The following is a 24,967-nucleotide window of genomic DNA, read 5'->3' as shown; positions in this document are numbered from 1 at the left end:
AGGCCTGGCCACTTGACCCACTGCACCAGTGAAAGACATGGGTAACACTGAAGAGTGAGAGAAAGAAATGCATTTGAAGTGGCCACCCTGGAAGAGGAATAGACAGGAATCTTCTCATCCAAAGTCCATCTTTGGGCTTATGACTTGGACTTTAGGCTTAAGAAGAGAAAGAAATGAGGCACAGGGCAAGAAACACACGCAATTAAGCAGTTCCACATATTGTTCCAGCCCTTTGTTTGCGTGGTAAACCGAAGAAGTCTTCGGAGCTGCTACCACTTGAGGGATGGCGACCAGAAGGTTCCTGCAGGATGATTGGGTCTCCAGGATGCACCCCCACTTTCTTGGATCATTGCTCTAATCTAAGTAGGGAGTCGAAGATGTCTGAGTTGCAGGGTTTTATGTGGATCCCTGGCCTCCAAATTATTCATGGTTATAGGACAATGACTGTGTTTTCAGCCTTGGTGGAGGTTGAGATAGCTTAGCATTTCCTTGTATCCTTAACAATCCTGTGTGCAGAGCCAAGTGGTGAACCCAAAGGAAAAGACAGACGAGAAGCAAAGAGAAATGCAAGACTTTCCAACACCAGCCTTTTCTCTCTCAGCCTAAAAGCATCCGACAGTTCCAGTTTCTGTCTCCAGGGGCATGACTTAGAACGCTTGCTGTGCAGAGAAACGCTTCCCAGATAATTCTTCGGATTTCTTCTAATTGTCCAGTCCTTAGGAATTTTCAGTGTCCTGCTTTTCGGAGAAATTATATCCGTAAGGACTGACTGAATATCCCACCACACTGGAAACATTGGGTAATAATGAAGATAATCCTCATGATAATACCCCGCACACACATTCCCTTTAATTTCCCTTTCTGCTCTCCCCACTGGTTTTAAGTCCCACTGTTAGTGGTGGGACTACATGGTCTGGTCCAAGCCTTACCATCCATTTCATCACATCTGTTAGCCCTGTGTCTTTGATAGCTTTCCAGTGTTGATTTTTCTATGTGCGTATTTGCATTTTTTGGCTTTTCCGCCGGCAGGCTTAGACAAACTCTGCTCCCAAAGAAAAGCTTCGCTATTGCTCGGCATATAGCTCCCTTCTGCACAATGGCTTACTTAGAGCACGGAATCCTCACAGCCCCTCTCTCACCAGAAATCCCCTAACCCCTTTTCATTTTTTTTTTTTTTTTTTTTTTTTTTTTGCTTAGTTTGTGAAGCCTCTGCTCTTGGCATTGTGCAGACTCATTCAAATTTTAACACGTTATGAGAAGTAGCTTGTGGTTGAAATTAAGGGGTGGGGGCAGGCACAAGGACTGTGATTGGATGAGAAAAAAAGATAGGCGGGAATAGAATTTTGGAAAGTGGGAGAAGCCAGAGAAATTGAAAAAAGAAAAAAGAGAATGATGACGATGACTCGGACCCGTGTGGCCTTAATTAGCCACAGGTAGCTATGACTATCTTATAAGGGATGGATTAGTACAGGGAGGATTCATCTTGTCTAGATGGGCGGATTATATCATATCAATTGGATCAGAGTTTATTGTGTGGTGTTTCCTTCAAGTGACGGCTCAACTGAGTTCCAGAGAAAGGTACAGTGGCGGGGTGCATCAAACCCACCACTGAATTGGGATGTGTGGGGCTGTTGTGGCAGCGACTCGCCAAGGGAATTGTGAGAAGGTAGCCACCACTGGGACCAGGGTGTGGCTATAGAAAATGTGAGCCGAGTTCCTGGCTAACAAAGAGGCAGCCAGGAGAGCCTAACCAGAGGGCTGCCGCCAATGAGATAAATATATGTTTGTTCTGTATGCCCAAACCCCCGGTGCTGGAACTAACGTGGAAGAACTAACTGGGGTTAGAGAGGACCTGAGGGCAGTGTGGTGTGGTGATAGCTGGAACCAGGCGCCACTGAGATAATATAGCCCGCTGATGCCATACGGCTTTAACGATGTCGGCCATAGCTAGGGTTGGTGGATCTTTTTAATATTTACTGCAACAGTAGGAAATTCCTCCCTATCCCCTTTGTTTGTTCTATTTTGTGTGGTTTGTTACTCCTAGATAGGATATCTCTGAGTAGCTCTGGCTGTCCTGGAACTCCATATGTAACAGCCAAGGCTGGCTTCAAACTCAAAGATCTGCCTGCCTCTGCCTCCCTACTGCTGGGGTCAAGGAAGTTCACCATCACTGCACGATGTTAATCCTGTTCTTTAGTTTACTAGTTTGAAACTCATCTGACCCGTTTCTGGCACTTTTGTTACAGCTAGTGATTTAGAACCAGTAGCTCACAGTGGACTCAGGATTATAAACACCTTCTTTTCTCTGTGAGAAACCAGAAACTCATGTGTCTAGATTTCTGGAGCACTTTCCTAACACTATAATTCATTATACCATTTTCTACCTCCAGCTTTGGGGGTTAGGCCTAGGACCATGTACATGACACAGAAGCCCACCCACTGAGCTATATTCCAACATTACAAATACCATACATTTTTGGCTCCCCCACCTCTGTGTGTGTGTATGATATAAATCTATGACATAAAAAATGCTTTCTGGGCAAACCACTCCACCACTGACCCCCAGCATATTTTATCCTTTATGGTTTTTACTTTTTAAATGGTTGGATTTCAAAGACAGGATCTTGCTATGTGGTGCCAGTTGGCTTGGAACTCATTGTATAGACCAAGTTGGCCTCCAGTTTATGAGTAGCCTTCCTCTCGCTGCCTTCTAAGTGCTAAGACTACAAGTGCACCACTATACTTGGCTCCAGTAAACATTTCAAAGTTGATGTTTTATAGTTGCACAAGCCTCTTGCTTCTGCAATGGTCTTTCACATCTGTCTTCTAATATGTCTGTAGTTTAAGTCATTCTTGCTCAACATTGCCTGTCCATATCATCTACAGCCTTGGGAAACTGCTGCTCTGAGATTGTATTTGTCTGCCCAGCCCTTTGGATAACTACATAGACACTCTCCACCCCCACCCGCACACTGTGTTTTCCCCAACAGTTGTTTCCTATTTGAAATACAAATTTAGTTATGAGCCTTTCATTATTGTGATAGGGAGACAGCAATCTAGATAAAGGAAGTTTCCTTCCATAGCAAAGCAAAATAACCAAGATATTCACGGACATCACCTCTTTACTACTTTTCTGTATACTTTAATAGTTTGATGGTATGTTTGTTTGTTTTCTGAGACAGGTCTTTCAGTGTAACAAGCTGACATTGACCATGTTATTTCTCCTGCCTCAGCATCTCCAGAGTTGAAAATCACAGCTTACGGGACATTTTTTTGAACCTACCAGCTATATAAATGACAAAGTGACTTACTAATTTTATTATGGCTTAGGCTTTTAGCTGGGCAGACTCTCAGCTAGCTCAATCTAAATTAACCTGCATATTCTGCCGGTGACCCACAACACGGCTAGTTCTTTTCCTCTCTGCCCCTGTTCACATCTGTCCACCTCTGTGTCTGCTGGCAAATCTTTTGTCTCTCAAGTCGTCTCCCATAAATCCTCTCTTTGCCTGCAAGTTCTGTCTTCCTTTCCTGCTCAGCTCTTGGCCCTCAGATCTTTATAAAACCAATCAGTAAATGAGAAAGGCAAGTTTACAAAAAAGAAAATCCATTGGTGAACCAGTACAGATGTGCTCTCTGCCAGTACAGAATTAACAACTGAATATACAGAGACATACTATAAGACCATGTACCCCAATAACAGTTGTTTACCATGGTACCCTGTCTGCAGGACTTCAAAACCTTTGTTTATCTCTTCCTGGGAATTAGTTCTATCCTTTTTTTTTTTTTTTTTTTTTTTTTTTTTTTTTTGAGGGTCAGTAGCACTTTTAATTCTGTATCTGTTAATTTGTTCTTCTCTTCTTCCTACTTCTCGATAGGAGTGCATATCACAAGAAAGGGAAGAAGGACTCGGGTGTGCAGGAGCCACTTCTTCACACCTGCTCCCTAAGCCTATAAAGTCACTACAGCAGAGACCGTGGGTTCACATGGGCGGCAGCAGCCTGCAGGGAGGAGGACTGATCACACGCAGGTGCTCAGGGCATGCAAAGCCTGAAGAAAGATGATCCTGTGGGGTTTTCATGGCCTTCTTTTCTTATGCTTTCTCATGCATTTTGGCTTTCTCTGCAATATGTTGCTCTATTAGTTTAAGTCACTGTTAGAGCCACTGACCTTGTCACCCTTATTCAAGTCATGAACACTCAACCTCAGTACAGACTCTTTTTTTTTTTTCATATTACATCCACACCTTTTTTTTTGCATTTTTATTGGATATTTTATGTATTTAAATTTCAAATGTTATCCCCTTTCTTGGTCCTCTCCTCTCCCATCTCCCCTCCCCCTGCTTCTATGGAGATGCTCCCCTCAACCCACCCACTCCCACCTCACCACCCTGGCATTCCCCTACACTGGTGAAATGAGCCTTCACAGGACCAAAGGCTTCTCTTCCTACCGATGCCAGAGAATGCTATCCTCTGCTACATAAGTGGCTGGAGCCATAGATCCCTCCATGTGTGCTCTTTGGTTGGTGGTCTAGTCCTTGTGAGCTCTGGATGGTCTGGATGTTTGATACTGTTGTTCTTCTTGTGGGTTGCAAACCCCTTTAGCTCCTTCAGTCCTTTCTCCAACTCCTACATTGGGGACCCCATGCTCAGTCTGAAGGTTAGTTGCAAGCATCCTCATAACTTCCTGAATTACCTGGTGAGGAGAAAGATTTAGCCTTTGTCCAAAATTACTGAGGATTAGTAAACAAATCTCAAACTTGGACTTACATCTCTGGCTGGGAGCTCACTTCTGTTTCCATTTGCTTCCTTAAAGTACATCTTTTAGGAATTTCTGAAGTCAAGGTAACTCAGAGTATACTATTCAAACAGAAGTATTGCATAGAGAGCCTTTGACCATATGCCACGCAGGCCTCTCCAGGGTTGTGTTTATATGATTACTCCACATGGGAAACAGGAGGCAGTAAAACAATTGTTTTGATGAACTCAGACCAGTTTTAAAATGGCTGAATGTGTTTAGTCATTTCCCTTGGTCCACACTTCTTCCCCATTTTACTTCTAAGTCATTACAATGGCTTTAATCTCTTCTTTAGTTTGACATCCGGGATAGTTTTTGACCATTATCCAATGAAATATTGATTCTCACTTATGAGCCTCTAATCTTCCCATTCCCTGATGGATTTGACTATTTATTTTCTACATTAGTTAAAGCAGTAGGGTTAAATTTTTTTTTTTCTGGTACTAAAAATGGTTTACCAAAAATCACATTTAATCTACCGAAAAAAGAGGCTGAACCTAGAAATCATTTTCATTGGCTTTCCATAAAATGTGCTTTTCTCTCTATAATTAAAATGGAAAACCTTAAAAAACAAAAAGACTTGGTACTAAGGAGGAAAATTGCATTAGTAAATGTGATGACTAATCTTGATTAGATTAGCTAGATCTATAATCAAGAAAAACCAAGCAGGGGAAGACCCACCCCAAATGTTGGCAACACCTGCGATGGCTATCTCAAAACCAGAATATGGAAGAATAAACTGTACTTCTTGGCTGCTTGTTCTCACTTTCGCTGGCAATGCCCTGTTGCTATAGTACAGCTTCCTTAGAGTCCACCTCTTCAGGATTACAACATAGACGGAAGACTAATAGCTCTCCAGAATTTTATTTACTTTTGTTTTAGACCTTTAACACCCGATTGGGACTGCTGAGACATCCAGCTTCCTGGACTTAGCAACTACCAGTACTAGATTCCTGGCTGCTGTGGTGTGTGACAACCATTGGATTACCCAGACTTTATTGTATAAGCTAACCTGATAAATCCTCTTTGAAAATATATTCATTCTATGAGTTATATCCTCTAGAGAACCTTGACTAATATAAGTCTAATCCCTAGACTCCACTCTCCACCACACACACACACACACACACACACACACACACACACACACACACAGATATATAATTGTGTGTATATGTATATATTTACATATATATTCTGTTTGATGCAGATATAATGGCTGGGTTTTGTGTGTGTGTGTGTGTGTGTGTGTGTGTGTGTGTGTGTGTGTGTGTGTGAATTTGATACAAGGTAGAATCATCAGAAGGAAAGGAGCTTCAGTTGAGAAAATGTATTCTTGAGATCCAGCTGTAGGATATTTTCTCAATCAATGGGAGAAGGGCCAGCCCAATGTGGGTGTTGCCATTCCTTTGTGAGCAGTGCTGGGTCCTAAAGGAAAGCAAGCTGAGCAATCTATGGTAAGGAAGCCAGTGAGCAGCTCCCCTTCATAAACTCTGCATCAATTCCTACTTCCAGCTTCCAGCTCTGCTTGACTGAGTTCCTGCCTTGACTTCCTCCAGTGATGGACTATAATCTGGAAGTAAAGCTAAGTAAAGCCTTTACTATTCAAATTGCTTTTGGGTCATGGCATTTCATTGCTGCAATAGAAACCCTAAGAACAACAGATAGGATTTCCTCAAGCCTACATAATATCATATTTAGTTTCCAGATGGGAAAGTCTACATAGTTGTTCTAACACTATTTCTTGACTTAAACCATCTGTTTATTTGATTAAACTCTAGTTTCTCTTTCATACATCATGGTCATCTAAAAAGACCACTTTTCTTTGTCTTTTTGTTTGTTTGTTTTTGTTTTTCAAGACAGGGTTTTCTCCGTAGCCTTGGTTTTCCTGAAACTAGCTCTGTAGACCAGGCTGGCCTTAAACTTATGGATGTCCACTTGCCTCTGCCTCCTGGGTGCTGGGATAAGAGGAGTGCACTACTGTCACCCAGACAAAAATGTCATTTTTCAATGACAGTACATTACCTTAAGACAAGGTCATTAGGTAGTCAATGTCAAAGAACTGGCTCACTGTTGAGAAGCTGCCCACTCAGAAGTGAGCTGTGTCCCCCACTGACACTGTACCATGAAAGTAGTCAAGACACTTGGGAGAGGGGCAATATCTCATATTAGTCATCATTATACTTATGTAGTAGTTTGTTCCCTGGGTCTGCTTGAATGCTTTCTGGCACCCACTATGATTAGATTCATCATTCAGTAGAGGTTGTTCCTAAAATTTTATTATAATCAGAACAAACAAATTACCAGATCTCACTGAAACCTTAAAATGGCTTAACAGAGATTCACATAGGTTTACCCTAAGATTTCTAAAATTTCCATTACCATCAATCTATTGAGGTAGAGCTCCAGTGAGGACATCATGGGTCAATTAACAACAGTTAGGTTTAACTAGAGGATTGCCATGATGTCCCCCAACAGTGATGACCCAAATAAACCAGAGTCACTTATTCAGCCTGTCAGTGTCATCTTGTCACACAGTTACTAGCTAAAATCTCCAGGTGTGTCCCCTTCATTATTCCATCATACATATGGTCTATAGATTGTGCATCCTAGAACAGACCTTAGCTGAATTGCCTCCAGAAACCTTGTGCTGAAGTTACCTAAAAAAACATGTATCTCTGTTAACTTCGACCTTATTATATACAATTGTCTGACTTGTCTGTCATGCAATGGGAGAAATGGGAAGTGTATTGGACTTGAAGACAGGTCTACTTTTGAAGATAGTAAGCTACAGGTGATAGAAGCTGACGATGAGTTATTTAGAACCCAAAGGCTACAATGAGTAAAGATACATGGGGCTTTGAGTAGCTGTCACTTAAGAGCCTAAAACTCTAGATGAGTAGATGAAAAAAAATCTGGGAGATTGTATCAGTAAACAGAAAGAGGAGTCTTATAACAAGACAAATGGCAGTCAGAGGCACAAAACAATAATGTTGTCAGAGAAGAACTATGTAAGAAACTGCATAAGTAACTAACTTATATCTTAAATTGTTGAGCAATTAAGCTCAAGGCACACAAGATGGCTCAGCAGGTCATGGTTCTTGCCACCAAAGCAGTTGAGTGGCGTTTGACCCCGAAAGCCACAAGGTGGAAGAAGAGGACTGACTCTCATAAGTTATCCTCTGGATTTGGTATGAGTGTCAGGGCATAGTCCTCCATGCCCTAAATAAATACATGTACATAATAATAACAACAGTATTTTAAACAACTGGGTTACTGTTGTAGACCAGTGTGTTTAGTACTTGTCTGGTACACACAAGGCTAGTTCTTTCTCTTCAGCATCAGAACCATAGGCATCAGTAAGTAAATAATGAAAAGGAAGGAAGAAAGGGAGAGAAGAGAGGAAGCTCCTGTTACCAAATTACTGGGCCAATGGTATGACTCAGAGCGGGAAGAGAAAGACCAGACTAGCTCAGTATTGGTAATGATGAAGTGAGCTCAAGTCTTGACATTTGGAGCTAGAAATGTATCAAATCCTTCTTACTGATGACAAATGCAGGGGATAATTTGCTGGTTCAGGGTGAACTTCAGCTCTTTGTTAACAAAGCTAGAACAAAAATAATCTTTTCCACTTAAAATGCACAGCGAATCGCTAAACTCTAAATATAACCGCAGGTCCCATGTCCCGCTGATCTGTACATACAGGGCATGAAGAGAAGGGCCGGAAACAAAGGCACAAGGAAAAGATGGAAGACACCATGTACTTGCAATGAAAGCACGACAGATTTCAAATAAAGGTCCACATTTTAAAGACAGACTTTTAAAATCAAAGTCATGAAGTTTTACATGGCTCTTTAAGCAGGCCTAGCATATTTACCAGTTCCAGGGCATAGCTTCAGAAAAAAAGCACATAACATAAAGAAATTAAAGAAGGAAGTCAGTCATTTTCACTGGGGAGAGAGAGAGAGACTTGGAGTCTCTTGCTCATTATTGTGTTTACATGTATAAGCTAATAGACAAAAAAAAAAAAAAAAAAAGAGGCTGTTTGTTTATTTGGTTTGGTTTTTCAAGACTGGGTTTCTTGTGTAGCCTTGGCTGTTCTGGAGACCAGGCTAGTCTTGTACTCAGAGAACCACCTGTCTCTGCCTCCCAATTGCTGAGATTAAAACCACCATGAAGGTGAGGCTCGGATTACCATACACAGCCTAGATTTCTAAATATATGTAAGTGGAAAGTAGGTCTTTCCCACCCAGCTCCATCCTAACCCCACTGCTTCCTCTGTTCATTCCTCAGCAATGAGACACAGTGTATGGGCTCTCAATGTCAGCTCCAGACACCATTTATGGCCTTAGAGTCCTTATGTTACATTTCTTTTTTATAGGACATGTTGTCCACCTGCATTTCTCTAATCAGAAAATGAAATTATCCCCATTAGAGAGTGAAAACATGTGATCTCATGTAATTAGCTCTTGTGCTGGTCACTGGTTGAACAACCTATTTTTCTGAACTTTTTGGCTTTGTCACTATGAGTTCATCGGAAATCTTGACTCAAGCACTTTGTATAATGAAAATCTTGTTCATCTCATTTAGGAAGTGTGTGTCTGTAAGTTAATTTCCTATGGGATCAATGTTACCAGCAGAGTCTAGTACAGTTATGACCAAAGCACTTTTGCTATTTCTTCCAGTGAATCCACTTTTGTTAGTTGTAAGATGTTTAGGTGTGTTTTAGCACAAGTCTGAAAGGACTGACTAATGTAGAATTCTCAGCTGACAGCACATACTGCTCTAATAAAACTTGATTTAGTGGTTACAACAAGAGAAAAAACATCTTAAAGAAAATAAAAACATTCCAATACTTCTCTGGGGCTTTTAACTTATCCCACGAAACAGATATGATTGTTATCACCTACTCATTAGACATTTTACACTCTTTGTAAACATAAAATTACCTGCATTTCCAAATGTACAAAATATTGTAAAATAACCCCACTCTTCCCATATATAATTATTGAATTAATTGACCTAGGACTATTTAACTCATTAATTTTTCTCACATTATAGAAAATACAGCAGTTCCCACTATACTATTGAATTTTTTTTTTTTAGAAACCAACAATTATAGTTAGGTTGTATTTTTCTGTTGTTTGTTTGTTTGTTTGTTTGTTGTTGTTGTTGGATTTTTAAGACAAGGTTTTGTATAGCCCTAGTCATCCAGGAACTGACTCTGTATGCCAAGCTGCCCTTGATTTAGATTGACTTATAGATTCAACTGCTTCTGCCTCCCCAGTGCTCAGATTAAAGGTATGGACTACCTCTGTCCAGCTCTGACATGTATTTTTTGACATATATTGGTAATGTCTAATAATTGGATTATTTTTTTGTTGTCTAACGGTCACCCAAGTGTCATGCATCTTCATAGCTTTATTTATGTTGAAGTTTGAGGGTTAAATCTTGCAAATGAAGTGTCAAACAAGCACAGTGTCAGAGGTATGGGATATGGGTGTGAAGCATGCATGTGCTTCCAGATACTTTTATCTCTCTCTCTGTTTCAGTGGTGGTGAATACCTTTCTGAGAAAGTATATTTTTCTCAAGGACATGAATCTGGAACCAAGCCTTTGCACATGTATTTGAGCACTTGGTCACCAGTTGGTGGCACTGTTTGGGAAAGTTCGACCTTTAGGAGGTGCAGCCTTGCTAGAAGAGTGTGTTACTAGAGGTAACTATGATTGTGGAGCCTGGCCTCTTCTGGTTCCCTCCTGTTGTTTTCCGTGTGTAGAAAGAATGCAATCTTTCCACCTGCTGACTGCCAGGCAGGGTGTATGCTCCAGCTGCCTTGCCTTCCTTGACTATGGATTCTGTCCCTCTGTAACTGTAAGTCAAAATAAATCCCTTTTCTCTCTAAATTGCTTTATGTCAGAGTTTTCGATCACAGCAACAGAAGAACAATTCATATTGCTCCTATACACCCAATTTTTCTCGGGAAATGGGGTCGATGAATCTGGTCCATGACGCTCAAGATCACATAGGAAATTTGAGAGCATTCTGTAAAATGCAGAATTAAGTAAAAGCCTCTTTCTCCCTTGTCTTCAGCTCGTTAGCCTTCTTCCAGTCAGTTTTTAACAGGAATAGTAGCAAGTATGGCCAAGATTGGTTGGCTATTCCCCAACGTTTAAATTTCTGGGGTTTTCTATTGCCAATTTGTTGAAAATTGCAGGTAAATGTGTCTTGATTTATAATAGCTGTTCTGATATGCAGGTTCCTGGAAACAACCAGCAGGTGAAGGGGTATATGACAATGAACAAGGAGATGTGGCCAGAGAAATGTGGATAAAAGCCAATTATCCCAGCAGCTGAGAAGATCCATAGACTCTCCCTTTTTTCCCTGTGGAGGTGGCAGGCTGTCTGACTGTGCCAGCCAATATTCTTCACAATAGAGAAAGGATCAGAAAACATTCCATTGAGAAGGGAGTTGCTGCTCAAGGATTTCATGTCAGGCTCTTGGTGACTCATCCTCTGGTCTGTGTATAAGAATTATATGCTACGGAGGTCCTCACTGAAACCAGAAAATGATGCTGCTTGCTGCAGGCATGAAAGCAAGACATTTCTGAAAACTGCTTATGACAAAGAATGAATTTTTAATAGGTGGCAAGTAACATTTCATAAGTATAGGACTAAACTGTCGAAGCTGTAGTATATTCTCCAAATAAATCCCGATCAACACAACACTCCTTGCTGTGCTTCAGAACCTAGGAAACATTTTTTTTGACTTTCAAATGTATTATTTTCTAGCCAAGGGCAGAAAATAATCATTATAGTGTCAAATTAGTTCTAGGCTGTGTTTTCATTTTACATATGTGTTAAAATGTCTCTAACATTACTTGGACAATTACTATTGCTATTCCTCCCCAGATGGCAACAATGTAGTTTGCATGGAAGAAATCAGCCCAGATTTATCACTGACCCCAGACAAGACTATACAAAACACATAAAGCCAAAATAGAGTGTTAAATATTAACTATAACTAGTAGCTTCAAACTCCTCTGCCCAAGGTTTCTAAAAACATAACTAGATATTTAGTTAGATAACAAGTTGAGATTATTATGGCTCAGGTATCCTTTTTAAGGTGTGAAGCCTAGAGGTTAGGAAACACATTTTTTAAAACTACCAAAATCAGACATGGTGGCAGACATCTGTAATCTCATCATTTGGAAGGCTGGCGCTGGAGGGCTGAACCATAGACGGTCTGGATTACAAAATAAGTTCCAGGTTAACCTGGGCAACAATGAAGCTGTCTTAGAAAAGGAGAACAAAACACCTCAAGTAACCAACAAGTTTTTATAACTCTTAGCAAACGAATGTTCTTAGAGGAAGGTACAATATCAACATAGCAGCAAGTGGTAATGACCAAGGTGGTCATGGATAATAGACCAATGGTGGTTGAAAGGGATGTTTTCTTAGAAGACCTGTGGAGGTAAACAGCAGAACCTAAGAACACTGAAAACGGATCCTCTCTTCTACCTGCTGCCCTCTTCCACACTTACTCACTGAAATCGCTTTCTTTCAACAAAAATTCACAGTTCTGAATAGTGGAAAATTGTCATCATTAAGAAATAACTCTTTACTATTTCTGTGGAAAATAGTCTAGTGTAAAACCGAAATATCAATATTATTCTTTTAGTCCCCAAACTGTGCTCAAACCTTCAGGAGTCCTTTTCGATTTTAACTCAGTAATATCAAGTACATATAAACAAATTGTAAACTTAAAGCTCTCATGTTAACTTCCGATTTTCATATATCATAACCTGCATTAAATAGAATCACTCACAATTATGCTCTAATTTTGAAAGAATAATATTTTAAAACATAAAATTTTGTATGCATATGTTCACCCAAGTTAAAACTCAGTCATTTGGAAGACCAAAGTATACACACCTAAGTACACACTCAGTATATGATTGAACAGGAAACATCTAAAAATTTACATTCTAAAATCCACTTAGTTCTGGTAGAGATGTACACATTTTTTAAAAAGTTCTTTCTTTAGATAATTAAAAGTACAATAATTGGCCTGGTTTTGGTGGCATACACCTTTAAACCCAGCATTCAAGAGTCAGAGACAGGTAGATATTTGTGAGGCCAACCTGGTCTACAGAAAGAGTTCCAGGATAGCCAGAGCTACACAGAGATACTGTCTTCAAAAAAAGTAAAGCAAAGCAAAACTAAACTAAATAAAGCCAAACAAACAAAAATGTGCATTAACAGTCCTGTATATAATTTTTTATTGGAACTTATGTCAAAGTAGGAGCAGTAAGCATGGCATTAGTAGGAACTAAAAGTATTTGTGCATACGATTTCCTTAGTTCAGAATAATACCGTATGGATAAAAGAAAATCACTGCAGAATCCAAACATTCCATTAATGGCTGCAGTAAAACATTAAAAAGTTCTTAGAGTTAACAAGTATATCAAAATGTAGTTTAAACTGAAATACTTTAGAAAAATCAATTCATAAGCTGTCAAAATTTTGTTTGATATGAGATTTGAACATTTTTCCCCTTTAGAGGAAATGTGATTCTAACACAGGCAATATAATTTTTCTTCTATCTCAGGTTACAAGATCAAAAAATTAAAATTTTCTGTCTTCATAATTCAATCCAGTTGAGACATAAAATCAATGGAGGGCTTCTAGCAAGCTCTGATTACTGAGGCTATTTTATAGGCCAGCAGAGTGGGGGAGGCAAGGGGGGAGAAAGGCAACCAAACCTCTGATGGCATGGTAAACTCTGGAAGAAAACAGAATTTATATAAAGCAAAATACCAAACTTTAGTATTTTTCCATGGACTCTTCTGTAATTAGAAAAACTCCTGAGATTTGTTTTTATATATAAAATCATTAAAGAGCTATTATGATCCTCAGAATTACAAATATCTCTTACCAATGTCTTTCTTTGTTTTTTATGCTCTGACATAAGTCCAAAATTAATTCCCTTCAGAACTTAACTCCACACATATCCTTCCCTTATGGGTAGCAATTTAGCAAGTATTGTATGTCCATATAAAAAAAGCCAATGAAAACAATGACTTTTGTAATTAGGTAAATATTTAACATAATTCATAAATCTTCACCAGAGACATGAAAATAAACAAGCATTTTTTCAAAAGTACTTGCATATACACAATGCAATATCATTATCAAATTCTTGGCCAATGATTATTTCTCTCTGATTCTATTGTATATGTTTCGATTGTTTGTTTTGTTTTCTGAGGCAGGGTTTCATACACTCCAGGCTGACCTTGAAGTCCTAGAAGGTATTAATTCTACCTTGAAATTGTTGAAATTATATACTATTTTGGTGCCAGTTGTAGTCTTTGTGGTTTGGTTCTGGCTTCGTTTGTTTATTGAGACAGGGTCTTTCTGTGTAGCAGTGGCTGTGATGGACCTCGCTATGCAGACCAGGCTTGTCTAGAACTCACAAATATCTACTTGCCTCTGTCTACTGAGTATTGGTTTTAAAGGTGTGTGCCATCATGCTCAGCCTTAGTTTTTTGCTTTGTTTTGTTATTTAAGATGACTGAGTTTTCAACCATCAGAAAACAGATATTGCCTGTACTCTTAGGAATCAAGACACCACTCAGAAGTAAAATAACAATTCTGAAGTAGCAACAAAAAGACAATGATAGTTGGGATTCCTAAGACCATTCGAAATATGTGTTTCCCAGTGCCTGCCACCCTCAGGTTGAGAACCAGTGATATAGAATCTCATGTATACACAAAACTGGCCTCAAGAATTCACAAAGAAGTCAAAGATAGTCTTACTGTCTAAATCCTCCTGCCTCTACTTCTAAAGCCTGTGATTTACATAGATTGTGACATTTAATCTAATCAGGTAAAATTAGGGCCATCATGTTTGATAACAGTACATGACTGTTGATATATACATCTTATTTAACTTCCCTTTTATGTTTCTATGTTTCCAGCAAGATTTTCCCAAAAGTTACAGTGCTGTCACCTGAAAGACAAAAAGAGTAAACACATCTCTAAACACTCACTTGATGGCACTCTATCCAGTAAGTAGGGTCTGTTTTAAAGGCTTTTCTTAAATAAGTTCTCAGTAGGTCCATTCTTTTTGTTTGTTTGCATCCAATACATTTGTTTCCCTGTAGAAGTGAGGAAACAGCCAAGGCACAGAAGTCACACTCCACAACAAACAAGTGTAAAGGCTTATTAACATTTTTCTTAGGAATAAAGATTTGCATTTCACCCCACACCCACAAAAGCCTTCAGATTTGTTTTCATTTGCCAGGAGGACCCAGTTGAAAGAGTGCCTCTCCATTCCACAGAGCACAACATTCTTGACTTTATGTTGTGCAAAGAAGAAAAGAAAGGCTGAAACAGTTTCCAAAATGTATCAAAATACTCATAGACAACTTAAAAACTGTACAAAGATGCAACCATCTGGTAGTGTGATGGCTAAAGAAACTCCATTTGATTCTGAGCATCCATCTTGGTACCGAATAGCCATCTGTTTGTCTGTGATTTAAGTTCCTGGAGGTCATATTCCTTGACCCAAAAATGCACAGCCATGACCATCTACTTGTTATGACTGCTTTTGTTTTTTCTTTGTTTTTGGTTGTTTGGGTTTTTTTTGGCTTTGGTATCCTGCTTATATGGGCATTCAAGGAATGTTTTGAGCTCTTAACTAGCTTATCTTGGCAGAGAAACAGCTCTTGATCCACTCGGGCAGATACTCAAGGTCTTCTTTTTTAAAAGAAGGTTTTCATTTGTCTAAATCTTTCCTATACCCATCTTTGTGTAGCAGTCTCTTATTTGGCTTAAAGATTGTTATCCTCCTAGTAGCTTCAGTAAATTGAACTAATTATAGTCCAAATTGTGTCCATGTTTGTTTCCCTTGGGGTATCTTGAATTCCTCAACAGTCGCACAGATTGTGATAGCATGTGTGAGGGTCTAGGTTCCATCCCCAGCCAGAAACATAACAATAAAATCTCTAATAGAGTCTTTATAACACAAAGAGTATGGTTTCCTGCCATGTGCCACTTATGAAGACCATTAGCAATCTCCTTGGCTGCTACCCTAGAGAAATAAATAGGAACACAGAGATATGAATGAGAAGAGGTAGATCTGTTTTCCTACTGGGTTTCTGCTTTGAAAATAATAGCAATAGATTTTACAGTGTTAGTCTGTACATAAATATATGGAAACAAAAACTGGCATGTTAGATTAAGCTTGGCATCTATAAATGCAAGAACCTGAAGATCCTTAGGGAATAAGCACCCAATGATCTAATTCTCCTGGTCATTTGTTCCATGAGAATGCTAAGCCAATGTCCTGTACATACAGAAGGAAAAATAGGAAAGAGTCAGAAGAGAAATAACTGATTCAATTGATAGGTTCCATAGCAACTTTCTTCTCTTCCTCTCCCTCTTCCTCTTCCTCTTCCTCTTTCTCTTCTCCCTCTCCCCCTACTTCTACCTCTTCCCCTCCTTCTCCCCCTCACCTCCCTTTTCCTCTCCCCTATCTCCTGCCCTCCCTTTCCCTCCTACCTCTTTTTCTCCTCCTCGTCTTCTTCTTCTTCTTCTTCTTCTTCTTCTTCTTCTTCTTCTTCTTCTTCTTCTTCTTCTTCTTCTTCTTTTTCTTCTTCTTCTTCTTCTTCTTCTTCTTCTTCTTCTTCTTCTTCTTCTTCTTCTTCTTCTTCTTCTTCTTCTTCTTCTTCTTCTTCTTTTTCTTCTTCTTCTTCTTCTCCTCCTCCTCCTCCTCTTCATCCTCCTCCTCCTCTCCTCCTCATCCTCCTCCTCCTCCTCCTCGTCCTCCTCCTCCTCCTCCTCCTCCTCCTCCTCCTTCTTTTGGCTTACAGGTTCAGAAGTTTAATCCATTTTTATTAAGGCAAGAACATGACATCCAGGCAGGCATGATGCTGGGGGAGCTGAGAGTTCCACATCTTTATCTGAAGAGTAAAGAATACTGGTTTCCAGGCAGCTAGGATAAGGGTCTTATAGCCCATGCCCACAGTAACACACCTACTCCAACAGGGCCACACATTCTAATAGTGCCACTCCCTGGGCCATGCATATATGAATTATAACAGTAGTATTTCTAAATTGTCCTCAAACAACTCAAACACAGGCATGAATCTTTTTTGAAATTGTGAGAACCTAGTCCTCATTTAATATTCCCTGTGTTTTATATAAAGGCATTACTACACGTTTCTGAACTTTACCTGCTTTTTCTGAGATTTAGTTGGGAGTCTTCACAAACAAGAGTTACAGCTTTAGTTTTAACAAATCCATGCCCATAGCCTTTGAATGCAGCAGGGAAGAACAGCAATTAAATCCTTGGACTATGATTTTCTTACACATAAAATGAATATGCTATTTCTTTCTTTAATTTATTATGGTTTGACTGAAGTCTTTTTTTTTTACTTTATTTTCAAAAAAACAAAGATAAATGTGCAAATTTTCAGCATTTTTTTTGCATAAAAGTATACGAATACATTTTTAAGGTTGTAATTAAGTATTTGTGGGTACATATACATACACATATGTATATTTGTAACAATAATATAGGAAAAAGGGCTATTAATTTGAGGGGATAGGAGAGAAATTAGGAGGGGCTGTAGGGAGGACAGGGGGATGTGATACAGTTCTATTTTAATGAAAATATATTTTTTGTTGTTGTTGTTGAACTTCACACAGTCTGTGAGTTGTTTCTGGAGGGTCTTGTTTCTTCTTTCTTTAGTTTTCTGATTTTTATAAGCATAGATATTAGATTCAAACTATATAGTTTAGTCAAGAGAATGCTTGCTTAACATGCCCGAGTTTGATCTCAAATAACCAATAAATTGGTGGTAGTGCACATCTGTTATTCTAACACTTGGGAGGTGGAGGCAGGAGAATCAAAAGTTTAAGGGCAGCCTTGTCTGTTTGCTGAGTTTGAGGCCTGTCTTAGCTACAGAAAACCCTGATTCAACATAGAGAACAAACAAACAAAAATAAAACAAATATCCTTAAAGTGCATAAAAAACTAGGCACTAACAAAACTTGCTAAAAGGAGCAACACAAATGTACATGTAAGTATGTACTATATATATTCAAAATGTCTTAGTTATTTTTCTATTGCCCCAATAAGACACTATGAGCATGGCAGCTTATAAAAGAAAGAGATCACTGGGGCCTATGGTTCTAGAGTTTGTCATGTTGTGGAGGTGGGGCAGCACGCAGCAGTCTCGACAGCTGGAGCAGAAAGCTGAAAGCTCACAGCCTTTGCCATATGCTCAAAGCTTTGAAACCCCAAAACTCTACCCTCAAGAATGTACTTCCTCTAGTGAGTCTACACCCCTAGAACTTCACACACAGTGCCAGCAACAAGGAACTGTGAAGTGTTCAGATACAGGAACCACTGGGGAGGCATTGCATTCTACCTCAAACATCACACAAGCAAGCATTTTAGTAAGACCATTCTCATTGAAGACTCAAAATCCAAAAGACAACGAGCATTTTTGTTCGTTCTGTAGCTTACCAGATTGACAGTTCAGTAGCAATAATAACAAACTGGAATCCATTATTAACAAAGATGGAGCCCTTCCATGCCCTTTTGGCAATGGGATGCTCTACTGAAGTAGGTCATCTTGATGGGACTTTTCAACACAGGCCAACAGAGTGTTTCTGTTAATGTCATGGAAGTTAAGGAAATTTCCAATCGTTTCAAGTCTAGACCTATTCTTTCTCCCAAAAGGCCACATCCATACATTAGAATGCCAGCAGACATCCATGATGGAGTTGTGTGTCTACCTTTATTAAAAAAGAATTATATTATAAAGTAGTAGGTAGTAAAGAAATGAGGAAATTTTGTCAAGCCATATGTTTATATGTACACACACGTACACACACATAATTCTGTATAAATATAAAGAATCCAGGCGACTTAGCATACTTTAAATAATACTTGAAGGTTATTTCCAAGATAATCTCATTAAAAATTGCCTAATACTCTGTGAATTGGCATCTTTTAAATTTCATTAAATCCAGTGCTGTTTTTTTCTTTCTCTGCCCACTCTCCTGTATTTATTCATAAGTCTGACTTGTCATTCTTCCCCCTTTACACATATATGTTCTTGCAATTTACAGTATACACTAAAGTATTTTATTTTCTCAATAAACTTCATTTTTATAACTCCTTTGCTATGAAAGGAGCCCTCAGAGGGATGCTGTGAGGAACTCATTTTTCTTCTCATTGCTTTCCTAAGCCTCCAAAATTTCATGTTCCCTCTCTAGATAAAATATAGCTCCTCCAATCTCTCCCTTACTTATAGTTTTTTCATAACTCATTCTTATGTCATTGTACATCTCAGCAAGATGTGTGAGAGTTATTACTTGTGAGAACATGGGAAAGAAACTTGAGAGTTGCAAAGACGAGCTCTTAGGTCACACAGAGGAATAAATAAATAAATGGTGGGTAGCAGGAGACTAAGTGAGCAGCAAGTGCCTGGGTGTCTGCACATCCTTAAATAACCCACTGTGTGACCGTGAGGGTTAACTTTGCCCTGTCTCTTACTGCCTTTTCTAACACGCAACCTCTGCATCTGCTAATGATGTCCATGCATTTTAAATTACAATAACATTTGGTTCTATTCTATATTTTTGAAAATTAACATCAGGATCCAGCTTAAGCAGGTATGGAATGATGCCATTATTCAGTCTCAGATGAGCCTTCTGAGCAGATAAAGTGCCTTTTACTACCCATGACTTTCTGATCCCACAGTTGCTTCGTTTTCTAATGGGTTTACCTATTTGGGAACTAGTATCTACCCTTCTGCCGCCTCTCTTGATATACCAACAGTACTGGATAATCTTTTCCTCCAAAATCTTCACAGAATGGAGTTAAGCATGCTACTGATTTAATAAGATCACCGGAAATTCCAGAAGGGTAGGAAAAAAATGCAATTCAAAGAAAAAATTGTAGTAACTTGATTCTCAGGTATATCTTTGTTTATCTTATAGGGTCCTCTTCTGTTTCTTTTTTATCACAAGATAGTCCCATGTAGGTCATTTCTCTATAACCAGAAAAGTTGTAAGTGTCCCTACATAGGCTGGGACAAGCTGGTTTATAATGACAGATGAAGCAGGGTATTTTGATTTTTCCCAACTCTAGTCTAGACCCTGCCTCCTCAGATCTCTTATAAATATTCCCATATGAATGTTTGTAAACTATCCATGTTTTATGAGAAAACCACTTTCAAGGAATTTTAACTTAACAACAAATCTATATAAAAAAAAGTGAGGCTTGGATTCTGAAGCTAAAAACAGGACCATCTAAATTATTTTAATTTAAATAATATCACATAGGGGTCTCTATAGTCCAGCCCACCAACTTTAAGCCATACTGACACCATTGGTATTTTGTTTGTTTGTTTGTTTTTTCTATTTTTCTTATTCAAGAAGTGTAAAACTTTAATATTTAGAAGATATTAATTTATGGGTTAGTAAATGTTTATTCCTGTTTCCTTGAAAGCTTCAATCCAGAGTAAGAAACTACAGTATTTTACACACTTTCTTCCCAGTAGCACAACATCAAAGATGAAATGCTTGATCAAGAACTGAGCATTTTGTTAATACAACAGAATATAAGTTTGTACAGTAGCTCTAGAACCCTCAACAGTTGGTGATACCAAGTGGTTGACTATTCTTTGCTAAGAATCTTACAGCTAGGCCACTCCCTAACCCTCCAAGTGGATAACAGCTGGTTGGTTCTGTATACTTCCTGGTCACTCTTGGACTCTGCCTGCGTGTGTGCAACCACATGAAATAACAGTTCTACCGTGTGCCTTACCTTTCTTCCATATTTTGAGCCACATAGAACCTGATACTTTAACTTTTGTCAATTCAGTTACATTTTCCACTACCGTAGCATATACGTACCATCAGGCTTAAAGGTTAAAAGGTCTATAGCTGAATAAATCAAATCTTCACTTTGGGGATAAAGCATGCCAAGAAATCTAGTCATAAAATCCAAGAAACTTAAATAGTGTTAAGTAGCTGAACAGAAATTTGCAGGTTGGATACTGTTTATCGGGCTTGGTGATCAATTCCTGTCTGCACTCCAGGATAAGACAGAGGCTTTAGTTGCTTATTAAATGGCATTAGGTGTAGTATCAGAATCAGCAATGGTGTGATAGCATCTTTGAATGTGGAGCTGGAAAGTTCCTGTACAAATCCTAGCTCTGCCAATTAACAGTATTTCAAATGTAGGCAAATTGCTTAATATTTCCAACATTTAGTTCCCCTAATCTAAGCTGGACAATGTCATTACCTCCATTTTAGGGGTGCTCTGATGAAGAGAGGAGGTGACAGGTGTTAAAGAGCTTCGCAGAGTAGTGAGAAACAACCACTATCTGCTTATATCAAAGAGCTTTTCACCCCCTCGACACCTTCACAGACTGTCTCTGTGGGATCTTGAGCAATTCCTGTCCAAGAAACAGAACTTTATCCTCTCAGTGACCTGAGCATGACCTCACACCAAAAATGACATAAATGTTTTGCTGGCCAACAATTATTTCTCCTGAGTCAATGGGTTATTGACCCTTTAATCTACATAAATACCAACACCATGGTGAACTGAAGAACTACCCTGGGGTGCATGTCTGTAATCTTAGCTTGTGGGACATGGACTCAGGTAGATTCAAGGTCATTCTTGGGCCATATGAGACTTGTCTCAAAAAAATGAAATTAAGTGAATGAATGGATAAATAAATACTTCTTTAAATGTCATAGGGAGTTCAAAAAAATTCTTATTAGTGCAATGGTGCAGTGATTTGAGTGTTTATGTCTCTTTAGAAACATAAACCTAAATCAAACCCCCAAGATAATGAGACTCAGAGAGCTCATTGATCCGTTCCATTGTGTTAAGACACAGGAAGAAGGTACAACATGGAAGCCAAGAAGGGGCTTCTTATCAAACATAAAGTACCCTTTGATCCTGGACTTCCCAACCTCAGCAACTGCATGAAACACATTTTTGTAATTTAAAAAGTCTCTGGGTTTAGGTCTCTCTGTTTTAGTTGCCCAAGCAGATTAAGACTCTTAATTATCTCTCACTTTGCCTCTGTGCCGCAGCTCAGCTCTGCCTGTGCAGATTCATTTACCTCTCTGTTTCTCATTCTCCAGCTTGGAGTATTCCTGTCAGCTCACAATAACATTGATCAAGTGGTGGCTTGCACTCCTTTGTTTTTCTTGTCTGTTTCAAGGCACTCAGCCCAAGTTCCTCTCAACTACCCCCCCCATCTTACAGGCTGCATTATTTTCAATTAATTCCCAATAAGTCTTAATCGTCAGCGCCCTGGCAGAGCCAGCAGAGTTAATCCCTGTTTAAGCTAATAGGTTCAACTTCTTCAACAAACAAATCTTTCATGAAAGCTTCTGACAAGCCAGAGAATTAGCTGAATGAGGTTTCATTGCTTCTCCTTTTCCTTGATCTTTCTCTCTATTCTGGATATTTCTTTGGTGATCTGGTGCTGGCAAATATGGTTAAAAAACTAAAAGCATAATCTAGTAAGGAGGTGGTGAACTCCTCACCCCCGTGGGTGGAATGTTTCTTGTGAATCAAGCTTCAATTTAATCAATAACAATTACAACAACAATAAAAATGGCAAGGCGTTGGTGGCAAATGCCTTAAATTCCAGTCATGGGGAGGAAGATCCAGGGAGATCTTTGAGTTCATGGTCAGCTGAGTCTACATAGCAAGTTCCAGGACAGCCAGGGGTACCTAGAAACTATGTCCTAACCAAATAGATAAACAAAAATATGGTGGGTGATACCTGAGGAAAATCACTGAAAGAACAAAAGACAGAGTGAACATATTCACACTCACAAAGGGGAAGGTGGGACAATAAGTGGGTTGGGATGAGGCGTAATGGATAAAATCTTTGTTGGATGAGCATGGGGGCCTAGGTTCAAATCTCCAGAACCCACATGTTGTACATTGAAAGAGAATCCTTATTCCCACATAGCCAAGCATATTTGTATGCTTGCTTGGTCTCCTGTTGGCAGAATTCTTTTGGGGGACATTTGATGGCGTGGCCTTGTTAGAAGAAGTTTGTCACTGAGTTCAGACAGGTTCTGATGCAGCCAAGACTGCCAGAAACTTACTAGAATGACTTCCAGCACCTCATTTTTATTCTTCATCCTCTAAGTGTGGGGAATACAGGCCTACATCACATATCTGACTAACAAAATTATACCATTAATCTTAGTATTTGGAAGTAAGAAATGGCTTACACAGTAGCTAGTTCAAGGCTAAGTTGGGTTACATAGCAAGGTGTGTTCGAAAAAAGAAAAAGAGAGAAATTGTTGGAGTCTGAGAAGTTGTGTAAGGTAAGGATTCTCCACATGGGGATTGGTATAAAAGTTTCTCAAAAGGAAACTGACTAATGGAATTATCTTCAGGAAAATTCCAGCTGGTGGTGGGAGACCAATGCAGAGAAAATTTCATTTCTACCTTTTCGTAAGGTTTTAATTTTCTTACCAGATACACAAATTGTGTTTTTTCTTTTTAAATGTCAGAGTGAGTTATCAGGTAAATGAAATTCCAGTCCATTTCTGTAGTCTCTCATTTGTTTTTGTGTCTAGATAAAGAACATGGAGGTTTATTTTTTCAACTTGAATAATTATGAATCCATGACCTATAGGAAAATCCGGTGTCCCCTTCCTATTTCTTCTCCCCTAGAATTGTTGTTATTTTTGCAAGACAGTGTCTTCCTTGTGATGTTGATACAAAAGAGGTGATACATTTTTGGTTTAAATTTTATGTATCCTAGACATAAATGGTATAATGCCATTTCTAGATCTTTCCATGATCTATCAATTCACTAAGTTAAAACAGCTGAAATCCTTTCTAAAACAAATCTTTTTGCAGTCAGCAAAATGAGGCAATTACATGAATAAGTTTTTCCACTTGGCCTATTTTTCTGCCTGTGGTTATTAATCAGTCTTACTGACTACATTTTCCATTTTACATCCACGCTAAGGCGCTACTCCAGGTGGCCAAACATTTTACATTGTCTTTAAAAAAATCAAGCAGAAACCTTCATCCACTGAGCAAAATAGATGTACTTCTTTGCTGACTCCAAGTCTCTCCCAAATTACTGAAAAATTACAATGTGGCATCTACAAAGGGGCAGTAAGCATAGACAGTCTCTTTGCCTAACTGGAGGTCATTTAAATAGAAATGGTTACCTTACACAGAAGGCTGAGTTCTAGTCAATGCCAGCTATCCTCCACCCTTTCAACCCTTGGATTGGTTGTTATAATACTTTGTCTAGTCATTCTGTAAGTGTGGACACTGTGTCATCAGAAACAGCTGTTTCAAATAAATGGCTCCTTCAGACCTTACTTCTTGGCCATCAGAAACACTGTTTGATTGCACTGTTCACTTTATCTTTTCTCTAAATGTTAGCTATCCTTTAAATTTATTATTTGTGATTTTGTTTGCTTCGTCTTTTGAGACAGAATCTCAGATATCCCAGGTGATGAGTTTAAACACATCACATAGATGCAGGTAATCTTAAATGTTAGATCCTCTTGTCCCCACCTCCCACATGTTGGGGTTAGAAGGGTATATCACCACACCAAGTCTGTGGAGTGCTGGACATCACCTCCAGGAATCCCTGCATACCAGAAAGCATATTACCCAAGGTAAGTACAACTCTAGCCATACTTTGTTTTGTTTTTGATGAGGTCTGAAATTACTAGGTACACCACATTGGCACCACAATCAATGAGACCCTTTGTCTTAGCCTCCCAAGTCCTGACATCACTGGAGCATGTAACTATGTGCAGATCAGAGTAGCAATTAAAAAACAATAAGACCATTTATTTATTTAATGTGGAAAGGTAGAAGAATGTGTGTGTAGAGGTCAGGGGACAAATTGTATGACTCAGTTCTTTTCTTTCATTATATGGTTCCAGCAAAGGAGTTCCAGTTGTCATGTTTGGCAACAAGACCTTTACCAGCTATGCCCAGAACAGCCATTTCCTTACTGAAGTATCATGTACACATGAGCAGGATTCAGACTCAGTCAATACAGAGAGGTACCTAAGTTTTTACAAAGCTTCTAGTATCATCCCATTGCACTATCAACACTTCTACACTCTACATTAAGCT

Source organism: Micromys minutus, assembly GCF_963924665.1.
Source record: "Micromys minutus genome assembly, chromosome: 20".
Classification (NCBI taxonomy): domain Eukaryota; kingdom Metazoa; phylum Chordata; class Mammalia; order Rodentia; family Muridae; genus Micromys; species Micromys minutus.
The sequence above is the reverse complement of the archived record's forward strand: the minus strand, read 5'-3'. Positions refer to the sequence as shown.